Genomic DNA, 12,779 nt, shown 5'->3' with positions numbered 1-12,779 from the left:
AGAAGTTTGCAGGGGCAACATGGCCACAATTAGTACATGACCGGGGTAGTTGGAGAAGTATGGGAGAGGCCTTTGCCCTGCAGTGGGCTTAACCAGGCTGATGATGATGATGATCATGTGTGTGTGAATCACCTTGTTCTCAGGTGATTCATTCCCGGTGTTCCTTCATTTTTATAGGATTTTCTGCTAGATCTACTGCTCCTTATTCTTGTTTAGCAACAAGGGCTTACCTAATGCACAGTGGTCTTTTTTATCAAATCGTGAATTATTTTATCATATAACAGCACTTGTGGTGGAATATAAATTTTTCTAGCAGATATTAACTAGCTTTCTAATCTTAGTTAGCAGATTAAAGAATTCGGAGCTGAATGTATAAATGCAACTGCTACATAGTGGCAGGCAGAGAGTAAAGCATGTGGAGACCTTGATTCTTTTGGTCGTAAAGGTCACTTTTAGAGATATTGCTTTCAGTGTGCGCTCGTTAGCTGGCTGAGTGAAACCGGTTGAGCTGATTATCTGTTTGTGCTATATAGCTCGAACCATCTAACGAGCCATGTACTACATCACGAGAAAGTGATAGTGTCACTGAAAGTGATTTTTCGAAAATACTACTAACCCTGCCAGTCTCTCGACACAACCGTGAAGTAGGTGCTGATGAAAAAAAAAAACCTTTTTAATTGAACACTCATTAATTCAGAAAATGTGATAATTTGGACTGGCAGGCATATGGCCTGCCAGTCCAATGCATATGGTCCTAGCAGGCATATGCATTATTTAATGGAATCAAAGTCATTAATTCTGATATATTTGGCCGCACATCGGTTAATTTGGACAACTCTCTGAGCTCGGCGAGTGCGGAGCACCACAAGAAAGCAAAAGTGGCACCAGCGTACGCAAACGGAAGAAATGTCGGAATGCTTCGTGCCAGTTCCTGCCTTTATAGCCTTTATTCTTGCGATTACCGCAGTGCATAACACGGCATCCGCCGCGTGCCTTCAGAACCACGTGGTTGCCGTCCATGATCGCTTCGATAGTGACTGCGGTTTCATCCGCACTGGTTGCATCTAACAGTAGTTTCATTTTGATTCGGTGTGCGTGTTGGCTACATGTCTTCAAAACTGCGTGGTTGCAGTCCATGATTGTGTTGGTAGCGGCTGCGGCTTGGTCAGCAGCCATGGCAGCAAACAGTAGTTTCCTTTCGACTCAATGCAGTGGTTGCATGTGCAATGCGATAAACTTGGCGGATGCTGTCAAGGATAAAGACTGCCACGTAAATCGCCATGGACGGACGATTTGCTGTTGACCAGCTCATTGGCAAAAAAATAATGCATGGTAGTGAAAAGCATGTCTCGGATGAAGCCGCGGTCGCACTGGGAAAGAAATCGCGAGGCCTTCGCTGCTGAACTGCGAGTGCTACAGTCACGAGATGACGAGAATTTCAGCTTCCACACTGCTCTCATTCAAAATACAACCTATATTTGCCTATTCATTCAGTTAATGAAGGTGTGCCTATGTAGTAAGCATTTGTTTACTGTTTTCTTGATGCCTTTGATAATTTGATATTCGGCTAATTCAGACATTTTCAAGACCCATAGAGTCAGTAGCTTGTCAAGTGTGCACATCTCAAGGGCCTTCTCGCAATGACGATGGACACCCTTGCCAGCAGTGTTTACGCTAGCATGTAAAAAAATTAATTGGGGAATGTGGCATGACGCACTGCTGCCGCACAAAGTTGCAAAGAGTCAGTGGTTACGGTTTGTTGATGCTTTGTTTAGGTTATTGCTAATAACGTCTCGCAGTGGCGTTCTACCTTTCAAGCTTCTCACTTTTTCAGCTGAAACGACATTTAAAAATGTAACTTCGCGGCTCTCGGAGCGCGTGTGGCCAATGCTGCAACTGTAATGGCAAGTCTTCTGCAAGTTGCCAGCATACCGGAGTAGTTTTCGCCTTCTGTCAACTAGAAAACTTCACTATCATATAGAGAATCCACTCGTCATGCTGATAGCAAAATATATCACACTCTTGATGAAAAAATTACGGCTAATGCACTCATCGTCTAGAAATAGCAGGTGGTAGGAACTGGCTGTGGGCACCATTTCGACGGGTCTACAATGCCCATTTCGCTTTAGATTACATTTTTAATGGGAACTTGTAGTTAGATGCAAAGTGGCGGCAACAAAAACGAAGGTACTGAAAATCCTATTTTTGGGCCAAGGCGGTGTCAAATCGTAACTGCTGACGCTAGCTACAGTGTCGTTAATTTTGGTGCATTGTGAAGGCTGAGTCCAAATATAATGAACTACTGATACAATGACCACTTTTCACGAAACTATCAAGTTCGTTATAAGCGCATGTGACTGTAGTTGCAGAAATATGCCAACATATTATTTACTTAGTAAAGTGTACTTACTTTCTTGTGGAAGTAACAGCACAGGTCCCACATTGCAGCAAGAATTCTGTATCTCAAGGCCTCCTTGTTGTCAGAGCACTGATGCACATCCTACCATCCTTGAGAAAATTTGTAGGTGCAACAATTATTTGAGTATTATTTCAATCATTGTTTCCGTTAAAAGCAATCTGCAGCAATAAGAGCATGTTGTTTAGACATTTAAATTATTTCAAAACTGCTTGCATTTAAGAATGCAGAATTGTCACTAGTGATCGTGGTCGCACACATGCCTGTCATCAGATTATTGAAGCAACTGGATCATTCAGTTTGCCATATGGCAGCAGTACAACTTCAGATTTGTTGATTTCGGGAACCACGAAGGCTATCGTCTTGATAGCCATTGACGAGTCCAAAACAGTCCGACACAAGTTGGCACGCTTTTGTTAGAGCGTGCTCGTGATGCTGCACAACACCCTGGTGATTGCTCCCATCCGTGAGGCAATGTGTTTATGTGAAGCAAATGCCGTGGTGTTAGATATGGCACCGTTTCCTGAGGCTACTTCGAGTTCCCCAAACCACTTCGAATCGCAGCACAGCTAATTGAGTAATGCAGAAGCAGGGGTGCCACATTCCTGAGGCAGGACACTTGCAAACAAGTTCGTACGCCGCCGGGATTAGAAGGGGCCCACAGACAATAGAGCCCAATCGTCACCCCTCTTCGCCTTTGAAGAAGGCATTTGCCACCACTGCGGAGCCGTACCACCGGGAGCAGGTGGGCCCTCATACAATGGAGCATGAGCGCCCCCCTCCTTCTCCTCCTTTGAAGAAGCACATTGCAACTCTGCGAGGCAAGACCGCAGGGGGATCAAGTGATCAAACAAGGGGGCCCAAGCGGCGACTCTCTTTGCCGGGTATGACACCATCGCATGGGCGCCTACCATTGGCTGAAAGTGGCGTCATCTGAGCGGACTCTCCCATTGGTCGAACATGACGCGACTTCCAGTGCTCGAAGGGTTTATAAGAAGCCTTCCAGAGAGACCAGAGCATTCCCCGATTCCCTGATTCACCTCTCTCGAACTTCTTGCCGCAGGCCGCAGCGTCCGAGTTGCTGCCGGCCCGTAATGACTGTACGACTGGTACTTGTCTCTCACCTCTCTGTATATAATGTAAAATAAACCCTCCCAAGTTTGGTTTTCATCCCGCAGTCCGTCCTCCAACCCCTACATCTGGTGGCAGCGGTGGGATCGCCTCCGAATGCATCAGCTGGTGGCAGCGCTACGGATCAACCTTCGTCGAGAGAGATACTAAGGAATCGGGAAGAGCGAAGAAGAGAGAGCCTTCGTCGAAAGAGGTCCGAAGAAACTGGGAGTAGCGAAGAAGGAGCGAGCCTTCGACCCAGGGAGTCCGGAGGAACCGGGAACAGCGGACGAATGAACCGGATGGCAGGGTGCTGCAACCGTAAGTTAGCGCGTGGTTTTTTTTCCTTATGATTCGCCAGACTCAAATGTTGTGTGTTCATTTTGATAGTTCTGGGAATCGGGAGTTTGTTGCATTGTGTGTTTGCACAAATTAATAAGGAAAACAGTTCTAACCACCTGTCGGGGCAGCTGCCATGGATCCTAGAAGGTTGACGAGGTTAGACTTGTTGTTGGTGTGCGACGATTTGGGAGTTGAGGCGGACGAACGGATGAAAACGCCAGCTGTCATAAAGGCGATTAACGATAGTGGCAATGATGGCAAAAGCATTGAGCTTGCTTGGGAGGTGATACAGGAGCCACGGGAGCGTGAGCGTCGTGTACGTTTGCGGGAGCGTCGTGAACTTAAGAGTGAGAGTAAGTGTGAAGAACGCGAGAATGAACGGAAGCATGAGTTTCAAGAACTTACTCTTAGGTGTGAGCGTCACGAACGTATCAGGTACGTAAGCTTGAGCGTGAGCAAAAGTATGAGAGAGAGAAGGCAGCACTGATCAAAGAGATACAGTATTGTGATCAGTTATTGGCACAGAGACAACGGCTGTCTGAGAATTCTGTAGGTAGTACAGAGCGAAAGAATGAGCAAGTGTCTAGCGAATTTTCACCAAAAGCTGACGAGACGAGTAGTGCCTGTGAGATTGGCTGCCGATTCATAAGTGAAGGGAAAAGGCTAGCTGCTAATGATGCCTTAGTGGCAACAGAGGCCGTTAAAGGCCGCAGTGAGAGCGACGAGGTGCTGTGCCAACAGATGGCTGTGGAGACAGCTAGGCCAGCTGCGAACAAATTGGCACAGTTACCACCGCGCGTGTGCGTCGCTGGTAAGGTTAGCGAGGTTGCTAGCGAAGAAAAGGGTACTGCTGACCCGACAGAAGCGAGCACCCATGTAGAGCCAGATCGGCGTGCAGAAGTGAAGTGCGAACTGGACGATGCAGTTGAGAGTAGTTCTCGGGATGGCGAGCTCCGTAGTTCACGAGAGAACAACTGCATTGTTCAGGGATCGGTGCGGCTCTCCGCCAGTCTAGATAGCCTAGATAGGGATGGTTCAGTTATTAATCATTCGGACTGTGCGCGTGAGACAGCGATCGATACCGACGGGCTGTGTGCCGATGCACAGCGTGAGCTGGGCAATGTAGCAGAGGGCAGTTCGCAACAGTGCGAGTTGTCTAACTCGAGTAAAGCCTGCTGCATTGTGCCAGAGTCGGTTGGGCTGTCCGCCAGTCGAGGCAGAGAGAGTGTTGATTTAAATGTAAATCACTCAGACTGTGCGGGTAAGAGACCGATCCGGGCCGACGAAATGTGTACCGGCCAGCACGAGGCATGAGAAGGCGACATGAAAGGGAATGCCAAGAGGAAGCGCCGCAGGAAGAAGCGCCCTAAAGATAGGAATGCGGTAACTAATGTAGCGCTGCCAAAGATGGCGAGAAACCCAAAAGGGCAGGGCGCGAGAAAGAAGGTGCGGTCGTCACCGACGATGTTGACGCATCCAAAACGAGCGAGCCACAGGTCAAAGGGGGACCGCGAAGCATGTTCTGCACGGACGCGGACAAAGGGCACGGGGCAGTTAATCTCCTCGTCTTTCCGTAGTTCTTTTCAAAGCTCAGCGTGCAGTTCGAAGAAACGCAAGGTGGCAGGACGAGACCAGGTGGGGAGTAGCGACGCGGTCAGTCGAGGTCCTGTTGAAAGCGGGGCGGGAGAACGCAAATTGGCAGGGGACTGTAACGTCTTGAAGGAGCTGATAGTGAGTCAGCCCTTTTGTTGTTCCTCCGTAGCAAGAGTAGCTTTGAAACCGCGCCCACCTCGAGTGAGACTCAAAGTATGAGTCAGACATAAGCGTTTGGAAAGGGAGGCCAAGAGCGCTTCCGTAGAAATGAAGTGTCTTGTTTTTTTATTTTGAGCATCGGAAAGTTTTTCGCGAATTGAGACTAGGATTTCTTTCAATGTGTAAGGTTTGAGCTTTGTTTGTGTTTTCGTTAGAGAAGCTCCGTGATTTGAAAGATGAGGTTTATGTAAACATGTATTCTCGCGAGTGTTAGTTAATGAGTAAATAGGCTTTCTTTTTGTGTGTGTGAGTAACCTGAAGGTCAAGGTTATCGTTGAGAGGCCTATCGTAACGCGCGTGTGTTTTAGTTAACCTTCTTTTTTTATAAGCGTTTTTTTATTTTCTAAGGTTAACCGCGTAGTTTTCAGTGAGTGCATGAGTTGCACTGAGAGGCGTTCTTAGTTCCATTAGCGCGTGTCCTGTGTGGACGGAAGGAAGCAGATTTATGACTGGGTTGCTGGTGTGTGTTGAGGGCAGCCGTATTCCGACTTCTCTGATAAGTATGCGTGGAACGAGTTATTAAAAGACGCATTATTTTAAGAGTTCTGCGGAGTGTGTAAGTCCCGCAAGTTTAATTGTTCGTTTAAGTCACGTGTCCTGTAGGACTTTCAGGGAAGAAACGTGAGTAAGCGTAAATGAAAAGTTTGCCTACAACGCAAGTACGCGTTTTGTTTAGTGACCGCAAGGCTAGTGGGCTTGTGATTACGTACTTGTGAGGTTGACCAGATTGTTCAGTGGCACCAATACGTGCGATAAGTACGCCACTGCGATAGATTGGAAACATGCTCTTCGTGTAGTTAGGCCACTTAAGTTATGTTCGGCTGTTTTCATTTGTTGTTTGCATCGTCAACGACCCTTTGTTTTGCAACAACAATAGTACTCTGGTCTTGTCGGCATTCGAGGAGAAATGGATAGCTGTTTGAAAGGGTGGTTGGAACTGCTTTGTCAAAATTGGGGAAATAAATGATCAGGGTTCATTTTGACTCAGTAATAGCCTGGCGAGTCAGGGGTGAAGAGCCTGCGCTTGCACGTGGTGCAGCGCTGTGTTGTTTTGTTTGTTTGACGTCTGTTCTCCAGGGCCAAGGATCCCGAAGTTCATCATTCGAGGCTCGACACCAATACCCTGCAGCTTCTTTCAGCGTTCCTCATGGCCAGCGAATTGAGTTCACCGGCCATTCAGAACAACCGGGGCGAGGACGAGCTGTTAGATATGGCACCGTTTCCTGAGGCTACTTCGAGTTCCCCAAACCACTTCGAATCGCAGCACAGCTAATTGAGGAATGCAGAAGCAGGGGTGCCACATTCCTGAGGCAGGACACTTGCAAACAAGTTCGTACGCCGCCGGGATTAGAAGGGGCCCACAGACAATAGAGCCCAATCGTCACCCCTCCTCGCCTTTGAAGAAGGCATTTGCCACCACTGCGGAGCCGTACCATCGGGAGCAGGTGGGCCCTCATACAATGGAGCATGAGCGCCCCCCTCCTTCTCTTCCTTTGAAGAAGCGCATTGCCACTCTGCGAGGCAAGACCGCAGGGGGATCAAGTGATCAAGCAAGGGGGCCCAAGCGGCGACTCTCTTTGCCGGGTATGACACCATCGCACGGGCGCCTACCGTTGGCTGAAAGTGGCGTCATCTGAGCAGACTCTCCCATTGGTCGAACATGACGCGACTTCCAGTGCTCGAAGGGTTTATAAGAAGCCTTCCAGAGAGACCAGAGCATTCCCTGATTCCCTGATTCACCTCTCTCGAACTTCTTGCCGCGGGCCGCAGCGTCCGAGTTGCTGCCGGCCCGTAATGACTGTACGACTGGTACTTGTCTCTCACCTCTCTGTATATAATGTAAAATAAACCCTCCCAAGTTTGGTTTTCATCCCGCAGTCCGTCCTCCAACCCCTACAGTGGCATGTTTTATTGCAAGCTGTTGCCAATCCTGCAGCTGTGGGTGTTCACGAGATTTGTTTGTTACCAAGATGCGATGCACTGCACGAGATTAAAAACTGAACCCTGTTATGTCTCCCATTGTCTTTTATTCATTCCTTCTGCCTGCTCAGTACTTGCGGTTTGTTGACAGGCACTTAAAAAACCTCTCCCTTATATTTATTGTGTGCCTTGATTGCCCGTGATTTGCAGGCTTTTATGTAAGCCACAAGAGTTGCTTAGGTTTGAAAGGATGTTTTTGTTCCTTTTTTCAATTGTAATGGTTGGTTTAGTCCACTTCCATTATTCGGCCTTAGTGGGACAGAAGGAACTCATTGAATTATTCATCCGCCATTGTGGTTCTCTAGCTGTATTGTTATTCTAATGGGAGTGGAATGCGAAAATGCTTGTGTACGATGCTATGGGTGCACATTAAAGAACCCCAGGCTGTAGCGATTCTGTTGTAATTTCCCAGCCAGCTGTCTGGGTCTCTAATTGATGATCTACGAACGGTCCTTGGCTCCCTAGGTTGTTGCAACACGTTTGCTGATGCCAACACTGTAGCTCTCATTGTAACTCTCATATAGGAATCTGTACACCGGCAACAGTCCTTGTAGCCTGCAGCTAGCTTGTTGGTTTGTGGTAACATTAGCATTGTCTTCGTGTCTTTGACTTGCATGTGGTCTCTGGTGCACAACGAAGGAGCACCTCCACCTGATGCAACAGTGTAGTGAGCGTGATGCACGTAACTGCTAAAAAGCAATAGTTAGCAACTTTTTATTGGGCAAACTCATGCATAACAAGAAAGCCTATACACAAAGCACGGTGGTAGCAGTGAGCACAGTCATCAGTAGTTGAAATCTGATCTAAAGGTCAAGTCTGCCAGCCATTTATTCATGACTCATCACACATTCCAGCTGGTGCTCACGTATGTTCGAAAATGACCACCACCATTTGAATTGTACACACAATCTGATTAGATAACACTATTTCACTTTCACTATTTCAACAACATTCTGGAACTTTGGGATACATGTAGGAAGGTCTTACACTGAGCAGTAACTTTATAACAGTGGTTAGACGGACAATGTATGCACGTCGGCACTTGTTCTGTATAGCAAGGTTGAAGCTGGAGGGGATAATGGCAACTGTAATCTGTGGTGTCTTCTGCATTCTTATCCTTCTTACTAATGCATTCAACATATTCTTTGGCTTACCCAATGAATAAGTGTATATCTCTCTGACTGCAACTGCTTTGGATACTTTTCAGGCCACATACCTGGTGCAGAAGACTTCAGCACTCACATTGGGTGCATTCCACCAACTATCTCCTGATTCAACATGACCACTGTTTGTAAAGCCCAGCTTCAACAGTACAAGAAGTTTGTCCAAGGAGTAGTTACTCTTCTGAATTTTTATGCCTTATTTCTTTCGTCACATCTTATTTCGTTTGTCAAAATTATGTTCCAATTTTTTTTATTGTGCTTCCTGGTGATGTAAGTGACGTCTTCAACTTTGCATTCAGCTGTGAAATGTGCACAGCACTTTCAATGCAGAGCAGCCAGAAGTGATGTGATCTCACCGTTGCTTGTCAAAGCAGTATTGCATCATGTGCCGTGACGGAAGATGTCACAAATGCATAATGTGGGTGCTGCTGACCACCTCAAAGCGGCCAAATTCTTTGCTAAAGTTTGGAACCATTCTTCCTCCTATTGTACTTATTTTGAAAGTGGCATCAGTTCAATACCTCAGACACATATAAATGCTTTTAAGTTACTGTTAACCAACTGTTAAAAACTCCACTTTTTTTTTTCACATATTCTTAGGACTATCCTTAACCAGCGTGGTTGCTGTGTTCTTCAGCTGCTGTCCGAACTGCAGAAAGGTTTTTGACGATGGCAATTTAACAAAGATGGTACCTTACATTTTTCTTAAACCTGACAAACAGTTATGGGTATTGACACACTTTCAAGATATCTAAATAGTTTGTTCTGCAAAAGGTTGTTTGAACTTCAGATGTCACTTGTGTTCTAACGCATGCATTCTTCAATGGCAGTACTTGCTCTGTCTGTAAAACTTGTATCAAAAGCACTGAAAGTTTGGCGAGTTGCTACATATTCATAATTGGAATGTTTAAAGCAGCACGAGATAATGCAGACAGAGGGGCAGAGAAACAAAAGACAAGCGCTGCATTGACAGCTGAAGTTAATTGAAGCAGCATGTAATGATCAAGAAAGTCAGAATCATAACAGAGCTGTGCAAACTGAGGCTAGATCATGTGTCTTAAGATTTCTCATTTTTTCATAGTCTGCGCAGTGTGCTCTTCCGTAAACTTAAGTTGTTGGTGCAGTGTTTGTCTTGTCTGTCAGAGTTGTTCTGTGCTGCTTTCAACATTCCAACCATGAAACACGTTGCATTGTGGGCATGCCAAGTTATTTCATTAATATTGCCTGTTTATATCTGCACAATCCAAGACAGTATAACTTCCAAAGCATGCAAGGCATTTGAGTGCCTAGTTTTATGCACAACATCGAGGTAAACAAAATATCCAGCACCTTTGCATTTTAGTAGTGTTGCCACACTTTTATCCACCAGAAACAAAGATTGTGGGATTTAGATATTGTGGCCAACTTTGTGTTTTGTAAAAGTTTTGCCTGCTTTGCAATGTGCTACTCACGGCGAGTTCTTTCTCTTGTCCATGTTTAGCACTGTACTTGAGTGCGGTGGTAATTCCTGTGCACACCACATCAGTATATTTTGATAAAAGCTATATACATTGCTTATAAAATGTTCTTATCCCAAGAAGCTGGTCAGATGATTTGGTACTATATGCTTCTGTAAACACACAGCCAAACACTTGAGCTGTCAGAATGTGGTCAACAGGAACATTTTGGTTAGGCAGCATTCTTACTTTGAGCTGCTGCAATGCTTCAGAATCCTGTGTTTGGAACTGTAATGATGTGGGGCCAGTGTTTTTTACTGGGCTTGTGCACGGCTTTAGTGTTGTTGGTTTTGGTATTGATGCATAGCCAAGCCTGTATAGACATTGTAGTCGGTGGTTCTTTGTTTAGACATGTTTTGACAACTAAGCTTCTATTGATGTCCAATCTTTCATTTTGTGGTATGAGGAAACACCTGTAGGCAGTTGGCAGCTGTCTTCTTGTGAATAAATGAATACTATTCATTAATTGGCCTTCATTTTTCTTGAAAAGGCTCACAGACAAAAAAGTGACCATAAAACAATTTTAAGTTGTGCATGAATGGTTTTATTTAATAGGAGTGGTCTTTAATAATGTTGAGGGCCAATTTTAAGGGGACTGTGCAAACCCTGTAGTTTATTAACAAAATTTTGTGTCCCCTGCTGCATGCTTTATTCCCCCCACTTCATTTTTTTTTTATGTTGATAACTTGTACGAAACAGTGCTCAACTATTTTGAATTGGTATATTTTTGCTTAGTAATTTCAGGAGTGGGACTCCCGTGTCAATTGTGCCATTTTGATACAAACGCAAATTCCTGCACCAAAGGAAGAAAATCGGCCGAAATTGCACCAGAACGGCTTCGGCATGTGTGCTCTGGCAGTGACCGCAAGCAGCGAGTGGATTCGTTTTCCAAGAAAGAGTGCAGCAGTTCACATTTTGCACACCGCGCCACGGCGCCTCCCGCGCAGTTTCTCGTAAATTCGTGCTTATAGCACTGGACCTATCTGCGCTTCCGGCAAGTGGCCGGCGTGCACGTGGCCGCTTGCTGTGCTAGAATACGGTCACACAGACTTCTCAGACGGTCTCAATCTGCCATTAGTCACACATGACTAATGGCAGATTGAGAATAAAAAATGGCAGTTTTTCCCTATAGTTGAAGTGTCAATTGCGATAAAAAATAAGTAGATAGCTATGCAAAGTGAAGACAGTTTTATCGGCCGTATAAACTTGTAAGCATTCTCTTGCAAAGTAAATTAACAAGTATGGTGTAACTCGCGCACATACAAGCATGGACACATCTTGCTTGATGAACGCGGAAACTCGTGAAAACTTTGGGGTGAGGAAATGCAGCAGCAGCAGCAAGCAAATTCACCTTCACGCTGCCTGGCTTCAACACGAACAAAGCAGTGAAGACAGCGCACATGAAGCTATCGGCACTCGCACTCTGTCCCCATCACAGATCGCTTTCAAGATAGGCCGCGCCATACGTAGCAGCCGCCAGAGTAGAACCCCTCCCCCGGTGCTTTGCACATGATGGAAGTCTGCGTGTTTTCCCCTGCTTTCCTACCTTGCGCGCACGAGATTGAGCTGCCGTCGTTGGCTCACCCCTGCACGCTTTTACTCGCACATAAAGCACGTGGCGCGTGCCGACACTGTCATCGCCCCTGGATTTTGGACGGAACATCATGGTGATGGCGACAACATTGGCAGAAATGTGCCTGGAGTGTCCATATAGTCGCTATCGTAATAAAAACGGATTGCAGTAGTCTTGTGTTATACCAGCCCCAAGTTGACTGCGGCTCTCTGAATCTGCAGTGACATATGCTGACTCAGAAATTATTTTACCATGAGGATTGGACCGCATAATTTGAGAACATTTTCCACTGTCACGAGTGTCGGCAGGGGATTTCATATAGTTCGATCATAGTGGCAACGATGTTTACAGCTTTACAGGAACGCTTGCACCGTGCCGCTGCTCAACCCACTGTTCTATATTGTCACGTGGTAGTGACGGTGAAGAAAGCAGCAATACGGTGGAATACAAAACTAGCTTTTATTGGGCGAACCTGTGCCCACAAAAACAGGCTACACTTATCGATCGCCGACCGTGTTCGCCGCTATCGTTGTGCGTCGAAAATCTGATCAGCGGGTCAAGCGCATCGGCTTTTATACAGCAGTCATCGAATGTTCCAGACTAATCGTTGGGACCCGCATGCCTTCTACAAAGTTCCACACCATTCGTGTCAAGCGATGAAATCGGATAACACAAGGTTCAGCGACAACAGACAGCGGATAGAAGCATCAATAACTTTCCAGAAACTTCGGATACATGCAGGTGCGTCCCGCGCTGTGCGATAACATTTGTTAGGCGGCAAAACATGTCGCCCGATAAAGACAATTAAGTACACATGTCAATATTGTAGTATGCTATAGCTACAAAGTGTGCTCCTGTGTTTATTCATGGTTTCGAAGTGCGGTGCC

The 12,779-nt window shown here is 46.1% G+C and overlaps 2 protein-coding genes across 3 annotated transcripts in view; one reads left to right on the top strand and one right to left on the bottom strand.

The window, feature by feature from the left end:
* LOC139048665 (phosphoribosyl pyrophosphate synthase-associated protein 2) overlaps window positions 1–10,785 on the top strand; it is a 54,170-nt gene extending 43,385 nt beyond the window's left edge. For both annotated transcript variants that reach the window (XM_070523152.1, XM_070523151.1), the window contains one exon: window positions 8,868–10,785. The gene's annotated coding sequence lies outside the window, so the exon portion shown is untranslated. The remainder of the gene's footprint in view (window positions 1–8,867) is intronic.
* LOC139048666 (zinc finger protein 239-like) overlaps window positions 1–12,779 on the bottom strand; it is a 111,484-nt gene that overhangs the window by 27,290 nt on the left and 71,415 nt on the right. The window lies entirely within an intron of this gene.

Source organism: Dermacentor albipictus, chromosome 8 (genome assembly GCF_038994185.2).
Source record: "Dermacentor albipictus isolate Rhodes 1998 colony chromosome 8, USDA_Dalb.pri_finalv2, whole genome shotgun sequence".
Taxonomy (NCBI): Eukaryota; Metazoa; Arthropoda; class Arachnida; order Ixodida; family Ixodidae; genus Dermacentor; species Dermacentor albipictus.
The sequence above is the reverse complement of the archived record's forward strand: the minus strand, read 5'-3'. Positions and strand labels throughout refer to the sequence as shown.